A 9,566-nucleotide genomic window follows, 5' to 3' on the forward strand; every position below is an offset into this window, starting at 1 on the left:
TTTCAAGTTCATACGATTATCGTACAAATCGGTTCGAACCGTTTTGAGTGTGAGAATTGCTATTCGAGTTAAATGATTACTGCCATTCGAGTTAAGTATTACCTATGGACATATCAAAATGACACAAAAATCATTCAAATTTGGAACTACTGATAATATTAAGTTCATTGCACTGTATAAAAATATACACTTTTTTCTTTTTTTCAAATTTTATAACATTTCTTAATGCATTTTTTTTTTCTTTTGCACTGCACCTGTGGTAGAAACGGCTGGCACAGAAACCCGAAATACAATTTTTGCTTTCGAGTTCTGTTTACACGGAGACGTTCAATATTCAAAGGCGAGGCGATTATCGCTCACGTGGACGGTCGATAATCGCGAATGTTTAGACGAGGAAAGTTTTTTATATTCTTTCGATAATCGTATCTTCGAGATGATAAACTCTCTCCATCTAAATGGGCCTTTACATCGCGCCGTTTTTGGCGATAATCTTTGTTTCGAGTTTGTCTAACTCCAGGAATTCTAATAATTTCATCGACGAAGTAATTCGTAGTAGTAAATATCTAAAAGTACAATAATTTACTAGATTACGTATATTTATACTTGTTATTATTATGGTTAGTTACACAGTATATTATTTATCAACCGCTTACAACACGTTTTAACTGATACACAATTGATAAATCCTCAAAATAAATGAAAAATTATTTGACACAACAGCAAACGTCTCAATTTATGCTAGCAATGAGTAACTTTTATGAACCGAGTTTTATGATATTACAGCGAACCAACATCGAATCAACTAATGTGAAATAGCACGTCATGGTACGAAAAATGAATGAATGTTAAAGATTTCAAAGGAGTTGCCGTAGAGGGAGAATTCTCCCTCTACGGGAGTTGCGGATCAATTTAGGATTAGGTTTGGCCTTGGCGTAAATGCTTTTGACATGATCGCTTTTAGGACGTCATGATACGAATAAGCGAAACGGACGTGTTTAGGTTCAAAGTTGAATCGCAATAGGAGGTCATAGTAAGGCTCCTGTTCTTCTTTTTCCTTTGACAGTTTTTAAATCTCTTCCACAGAATTCAAACGAGCTTCATTAAAACAAGCTACGGTTCCGTTTTTCTCTTATTAAATTCGGTACTTCTTAAATGCCTTTAAAAAGAACAAATTATAAAGTTGTTACGAAATGCCAAAGTCACTTGAGGGGTTTCCTTTCCAAGAAATCCCAAGTGACCTACTAACCGTATGTTTATGCCGATTGGTCACAATCATACGATCGTATTTAAGGAAGAAAACTGTCACATAAATATAACTTGTAATCTTGTATTTGTACGGTGCGAAACGGTTAAACGATTACCATTGGTTAAATTTTTATTTGAATTTTTAGACTTATTCCGATCGTGGGTATAGAGATAGGGCATTGACTTACAATTATATGGACGTCGGGTCCGCGCTAAAGTGTCCGAACTTATAGGGCGTTAAAATCGTATACAGAACGTCATTCACGCTTTAGTCTTCGTTTATTCGACTGACAGCGAAGCAAGCAAAATTAGACAGTACTGCGATGACATTACAATTTAAATCTAACGTTTTAGCTTTTTCATATTCCTATACATGTCACTACGTTTAAATAGGTTGACTTGGGACATTTTTTTCGTGGTTTTTGTATTAGACCCGTCGTCCATTTGGGTTTAAATTTGCAATACCAAAAAGTGATAGTTTATTCATGCCTGTACTATTGAACCACTGCGGGTCATAGGTTGTAGTGGATTAGGCGTTACGGCTACCACGCGGAGCTTCGGAACTTCGGAAGTCTCAACAAGTTTCAAGTCAAGGGGTTGTATTCATCTTTTTTTTTATAATGTCATATAACGGGGCGAGAAAGTCGCCCGCCTATCCATAATAGTTGCAGTGCCAATTAGAGCCTTAAACCGCAAAAATCTGAAATACCTACCTACCACTGTACCTACCGTCACCCTAAGACATAAGTTGACAAGTCCCATGTGCCTGTAATTTCACCAGCACCCTTATACCCTTTAAAATCGGAACACAGTAATGCTGATATTACTGCTTGGCGGCAGAAATTGGTAAGGTGGCAGTACTACTCTGAACGAACCCTTTCACAAGGAGTTCTACTGCTACTAAAATCTAAATTAACAAATCTAAATTAACTTAATAATTTAGCTTTAAATGATATCATCTGTAGGATGAAAAGGTAAAAAAGGATAAAAGCCCATTAAGCAATTAGCTGTTTTTCAAATCTTAGTCTTTTAATAAAATTTGCTATAATTTACGGCAGGAGAGGTATAACGTGCGTCGACTAGCTATAATAAACTATGACAAAACAGTACATTACATCCTTTATAGCTATAATACTATAATCCTTATGGTACCAGTTTTATTGAAATTATTTCAGTTTATATAACGAGGAAAGTAAACATAATAATGCAAGAAATTTGAGGGAGGAAAAAACATTTTATTTTCACAAGATCGAACCAGTGACTTTATTAATTCCACATATACACACAGTACAAACAATTAAAAATCTTTTAATTGTATAAAAACATTAACTAAGTCATGAACACATGAAAACAGTTGATCAAACAATTTGCAGTCCAAGTGCTTAATAGACAATCAGAGTTTTTCGTATTGTGGAATTAGATTTTGTAGGTACTTGTTACGTACCAGAATATCATAATTATGTTTGGGAACGTAGTATACACATTGCCAAAATACCGATCATCGAGCCCATTGGCATCTGTCGCAAAAACCAGCGCTAAAACGTCTAATGGACCGAGAAGCTACTATAGGGGAGACCGGGACTGGTAGTTCCCGGGGAAAGTTGTTCTCACAGCAATAACTTTGCAAGGAAAATGTGTAGCAATACATGTGAAGCGCGTCGTTAAAGCGTCAGGTGATGCGTCTTGTTGGCAGCCATTTCAGTTACTCCGGCGACGACGTGTGGCTATGTGCGTGGAGCTGTGAAAATATCACATAAGTAAATTTTTTCTTGTTTAAATTTCCTGGTCTGTCTCTGTTTATTATGGGCCGTTTCATACGTAACTTTTCTAAATTGTAGTGACATTAGTAAGGAATCTTATTGTTGGAGTATTTTTTTGAGTGATTCTATTACTTTGCCGGTATGTCAGTCTTCGTATAAAAACGTAATTTGGGGCTATAAGTTCCTCACTCGAAAGTCTGGTTGTTCCTAGGAACAACTTCCCCAATTAACCTCCAATCATAATCAAAATTTTTATGACCATTTTTCTTTGTTTTAAGGATGCGAAACTACAAATGGGCGCATGTGAAATATTTAAACAAGACGATAGAGTCACTAATGTGTGTCTCAACTGTGATTCAGATGAAGAAATGAGAGATGAATAATATTACTGATGAATAAGAATGTAGTTTTTTTTTTAAGTTACTTGTGCATAATATAAACCTAGGCGGAACAATTTGCCTCAAAGGCGGAACAACGCGCCCCAAAGCGGGGCTGAATGTTCCGCTCCGAAATTTGTCAAAGATTTGCCTCTATTAAAAAGACTATTGAGATATTAGTAGAAGTGACTATATTATTACAAAAAGCAATAAACATTTGTTCAATATTTCCACATGTTGAAAATCAAATCCTTCATTTTCAGTATGAAAGTTCAAGTTATTTGAAAATCGGAACGTTCAGCCCCGCTCTCCCCTAAGGGGCGACCTGAGCGTGCAGAACCTGTTAGCCAATCAAAAGTTGTCGATACTGTAAGTACTCGTAACACCGGATAAAAAATATCGTATACATAAAAAATACGTTTAAGTTTTAGTCAAAGTACCTACGTCTAAGTGTGCCGCGAATATTTCGTCTTGATGTACAAATTGTAAAAATATGTCGAGCCTACTAGTATTTATGTGGTCTGTGGTCGAGCTTATGACGAAGCTTCTTGTGAAAGCGTTCGTCCAGGTAAGTACTGCTGTCACCTTAACTATCTCTGCCGCCAAGCAGTAACGTGAGCATTATTGCTTTCCGGGTTTCAAGTATAAGGGTGCTGGTGAAATTACAGGCACATGGGGTTTTTCGACTTATATCTCAGAGTGCGGGACGCAGTGACAGTGCTGCTCAGATCTTTGCAGTTTAAAGCTCTGAGCGGCAATGTTTTGCAACTGCAATTGCTTACCACCATGCGCAGAACTTGTTTGTTCCGTCACTTGGCGTCATAAAAAAAGAGGTAACGTTCATCTGGATATTTTTAATTTGAAAATAAATTTTTAATAAAATAAAATATTTATATGTCACACAAATGTACAATTTTTTTTGTGTAAAGAAAGAGAAAAACGTGTGGAAACGAGCAGATGAGCCACTTGATGGGAGGTGGTCATCGTCGCCTATGGACATTTGCAACATCAGATGAGGTGCCTATGCATTGCCAGCCTTTGAGAACCTTGTAAACACGCTTTTTGAAGAACGCTATGTCATAGCGCAAAGGAAATACTTTAGGAGTCATTCAACATCTTGCAGGTTCGAGGAAGGAAGGAACGAACAAGATGCGGTAGAACACATACAGAGAGCCAACGTCTCTGTGTAGGCTAAGGGGCTCCACACTATCTGCGAGTTTGGGATCGTCGACGATACAAACAGCCCTACGTTAGGTGGAGTTAAGTGGGTCAAGCTGGTATTTGGGAGCTCCATCCCAGAGATGCGAGCAATACTCTATGTGGGGCCGTACTTGTGTTTTGTATAACAAAAGTCGGTGACCTGGTGAGAAGTACTGCTTCGCTCTATTGAGCACTCCGAACTTTTTTGAAGCCAGTTTGTCTTTGCTCTCCAAATGACTCCGGAACTGCACTTCGTGCGTGATGTCGACTCCATGTGTCCCAATACTCTTAGAGATGGTAAGGACAGTGTTCTGGAACTCTGGCGCTATTACAAACGGGGATTTTTTAACGGTAAACGCACACTTGTGTCTTTGCGGGATTAAATTTGATAAGATTCTGTCGGCCCCGTTCTGAGACCTGCTCCAAAGAAGTCTCGATTTTGGACACAAGTTGCAGTCTGCTTTGTTCTACTTGCTAGTGCGATCTAAATAGTGCTACAGCTTTGTTCTTTTTGCGACGGAAACCCTGAGTTCCTTGAATGTACTGGCAAAATTATTTCAGTTCGCGTCGTTGACGCCTCCGGTGACCAGAATACAGGCAAACTACTTTTGCCAAAAAAAAGCCCAAGTTTTTTTTTTCAAATCCAAAAAAAAACTTCTTTTATATTAATACGATTCTTCGTTATAATACTTTTATGTACTTTTTTATTTTTCCCTGCGTGTTTGAATCTGAAATAAGGAGATCCATAAGATCAGAAGAACGAAAGTCACCAAGATAGTTCAAAGGATTAGCAAGTTGAAGTGGCAGTGGCCAGGGCACATAGCTCGTAGAACTGACGGCCATTGAGGCAGAAATGTTCTCGAATGGAGACCACGAACCGGAAGATGTTCAGTAGGAGGGCCCCCTACTGGATGGACCTATGACCTGGTAGGGGCGGCGGGTAACCGATTGGTGCATGTCGCGTCCGACCGGCTAGTTTGGCAATTTTTGAGGGAGGCCTATGTTCAGCAGTGGATGTCTTCCGACTGTACTTTTAGTTAAGTATGTTTAAAAGGTAAAATTAAAATACTTTATCAACTTCATTTACCGCTTCCACTAATAAAACGCAAATATGTACGAAAAACACAAGGCCTCTCGATTTTTTTTTTTAATAATATCAAGGGACCAGGACGAAACAGGTCACTCGGAGTTTTATACCGCAAAGATCTGAGGGGCACTGCCACTGCGCCTGTAACCCCTGAGATATAAGCTGACAAGTCTCATGTGCCTGTAATTTCTCCAGCACCCTTCAAAACCAGAAAATGACTGTAATCGATTTGTACTTGTATGTATTGTTGAATTACATAAAATTAAAGGAAATTGAGGTAAAACTCAAAGCTCTCAAGAGGAATAGTAATTAAGAACGTTTAATAAATAATACTTACTAGTTTCTTGGCAGCTTTATTATAATTAAGTTTCCAACAATTTAATTAACATCCGGGACTATTATTCTTTTAATATTAACAGGACTATTATTCTTTTAATATTAAACCTTAACTACGAGAAGTAGACGTTTAATTTGTTTGCAGGTATCCATTACTCTTGACAGTGTATCAGATTATCCTTCTAGTGATTTTCACGGTAGCTCCAGCCGGGTTTAAGAATACTGACATTGACGAATGAGGTCACCTGCGATCATGCGCACTGCATAGCACCCAGGCTAAGCAGATCTCCAGTTTCTAAATAAAGCTTGGCTCACAGTACACCGTACACCGGTACCAATAGGAATCTTGCTCCAGATTCTAGCACGCTACTGACAATCGTTGTCAATACACTTTACATTTAAGGTATTTTTTTATGATAACAAGTGATGGGACGAACAAGTCGTCCATCTGATGGTAAGCGACACGCCTGTCCATAGCAGTTGCAGTGTCATTCAGAGCTTTACATTACAAAGACCTGAGGGGCACTGCCACTGCGCCCGTCACCTTGAGACATAGTTGCTAAGTCCCATGTGCCTGTAATTTTACCAGCGCCCTTAACCTTCAAAACTAGAACGCAGTATTGCTTACATTACTGATTGACAGTAGACATAAGTGAGGCAACAGTAGTTCCGTGGATGAACTCTTGCACAAGGAGCTATCTACTGTATAAGCGTTTTTTTCTGGTGCTATTATCACTCCCAAATTCAAAATCCAGTACAAAGTATCTACGCCTACCGATCCGCAGACTGATCATGTTGAACTAAGCTACAACCAATTCTAAAAATTATTTAAGACACATTGCCGACCGATCTGTCAAACAGTGAAGTGCGAGTCGCGCTTAAACAAATTGCAATACGCTTTGTAAATATTGGATTGTGTAATTAATTGTACTATTATTAAAGTTATCAAAACTAATCATTGGTTTGTTTTCAATTCTATATAAATCAATATTTTATAATACTAAATAGGTTTTATCTTGGTTTTTAAAGGCACTCATTGTATATTGATGAACCATATTGTCGTCCTTGTAGGTACTAACTAACGCATTTGAATATTCGTAACTTTCGAGATATTGGCATCTAAAGTTGTTTCTTTCTTTGTAAAATGTCAATCACTTAGATTTTGATTAACAATAAAACTGGAACTAAAAAAAATATAAAAAAACCACTTAAAGGGGACCGTAGATCTCGGTTTTTTTATGATATCAAGTGTCGAGACGAACAAGTCGTGGACCTGCCTGTCCGTAACAGTTGCCGTGCCACTCAGAGCTTTGATTTGAAACGTAAAAATGTAAAGGACCCTCCACAGCGCCCGTCACTGTTAAACATAAGTTGACAAGTCCCATGTGCCTATAATTTCACCAGCGCCCTTATCCTTCAAAATCAGAACTCAGTAATACACACATTACTGCTTGGCGGCAGAAATAAGTAAGGTGACAGTACTTTCCTGGAACTCTACTACTAGTAAAACGTTTCGCTGATTTCAGATATTATGTTCATAACACAATTTCGATAATAATGACGGTTACGTTAGTTATGACGAGAAGCAAAGTAGCTCAGTGGTTGGGGCTGAACACTCAGAATCGTGCATTAGAAGAGTCGCTGGGTTCTATTCATGAATTCATTGTACGAATTCATCGTTCTTGGGCGTAACGCTTCGTTTTATATTTTTGCTATTTTAATATCCTTACTGCTTTGTTTTGAATATTGAGCACTTACCAAAAACAACAAATTTCTTTCTTAAAAAATATACTAGTAAAAACTAATATTCGACGCCTACATTTTGAGAATGAACTAGAAAAATATTGCAACAATTTCAATCTTTACTTGTTTACTATGGATTGATATTGTTACAAGCTTAGAAGACAATCAGTTACTAAATACGACCTACTTCTATAGATTGGATATCAAATTATACCCTGAGAATAAATTAAATTGTTATTTGATGCGATCATTAAATCGTACTCTTAGTGTAATAAGGACACATCTGCAAAATGACAACTTTTCAGAAGAGAGGCTTAAAGGTTCTACGCAACGATTGGCCACGTTGTGACCAATAGATACTCTAGAACGTAAACCAGATTTTAACTGTTTGGGTTCTGACCCAAACAGTTAAAATCTGGTTTACGTTCTGTAAGAGTACGTATCTGGTAAGAGGAATTCATACCTTTTCTCCGAAATTCTTAAAGAATCTCGACTAAAATCTGGAAAAGCGATAAATCGCATGGTAGACATTGTACTCCTCCGCCACCAGTTACGTAACACAATACGCTGTATAGTATTTTGTTGCTGTGTACGCGAATCGCGTTAAAATTTGAAATCTCTGGTTGTAACCGCGTTACAACACGGGGCTATTTGTCATCAGCCGTGATCGTGTTACGAAGAATAACTAACACGTGTATACCCAAGGATCACACTTTATAAGCCTTAAAACTGTTATATCTATAAACAGTCTTAAGATGGTATAGATTTAGATAATAGTTGTCTATAAATGGTTTTAAAAAAAGAAATTGTTCTTATACTTAATTTCACTCAAGTAAAAATGTTAACACCTTAATACCAAACAACTTAATTAAGTGTAATCTCTCTTAAAGTTTACTCTTATAGTCCTTATTTTTAAGTTTATCTGTAGAACAACTGATTATTTTTAGTAAAATTGTTCTATACATATCCAGTAAAGTCTATTAATACTCTAAAAACTAGTGTTCCTTAGTTTATTCTAGATATATTTAATTTATAAACATTCTGCAGTGTTTGTACTTATTGACAAACATATTATAGCGCGTCTTCAGTAGATTTTATTCAAAAAATACTACAATTAGGGTTTTTACTCTATTGGACGTTGTAAGAGTTCATGCAAAATGGATAAAGTAAAGAATATTAAAAGATCTGATGGAGGTGGTGAACCTTGGATATTAAGTCACATCATTCGATACAATCAGAGTTGCCAATGCCAATTGTTGAAAATCCCCAAAAATGACGGTTAAAATCCCCAAATTTGGGGAGACCAAAGTTCATTTTCCCCACAAATTCCCCATATCTCGAATTTTCATTATTTATTAGAAATACATCGCTATATTTTTAAGCCATGTATTTCTAATAAATAATGAAAATTCGAGATGTGGGGAATTAAGAAACTTAATAAAGAATTAAGAAACTCAAAATAATCTATTACATTTGCTATGAATGTAAACGGAATGTAAAAGTAAAACTAATTATAAAATTAGATGACCTTAAATCGTTTATTTATTTTAATAATAATAATAATAACGTACACACTCAACATAGCCCCGCACTAGGGAAACCCTGTGTCGCGGGTGCCATGGACACACACGTAGACAACCACAAATTACACCCAAACTCACGAGAGAAATAAATGTAGTCCATACAAATATTTCTCCCGACCCGGGAATCGAACCTGGGACCTCTGCATGGCAGTCCGGCTTGGTAACCGTTCGGCCACGGAGGCAGTTATATTAATTATAAAATTAATTAGATTCAACATTAATCTGTAATCAGTCT

This window comes from Hyposmocoma kahamanoa, unplaced genomic scaffold, assembly GCF_003589595.1.
Source record: "Hyposmocoma kahamanoa isolate Upper Pololo Valley unplaced genomic scaffold, ASM358959v1 88, whole genome shotgun sequence".
In the NCBI taxonomy this organism is placed as follows: Eukaryota; Metazoa; Arthropoda; class Insecta; order Lepidoptera; family Cosmopterigidae; genus Hyposmocoma; species Hyposmocoma kahamanoa.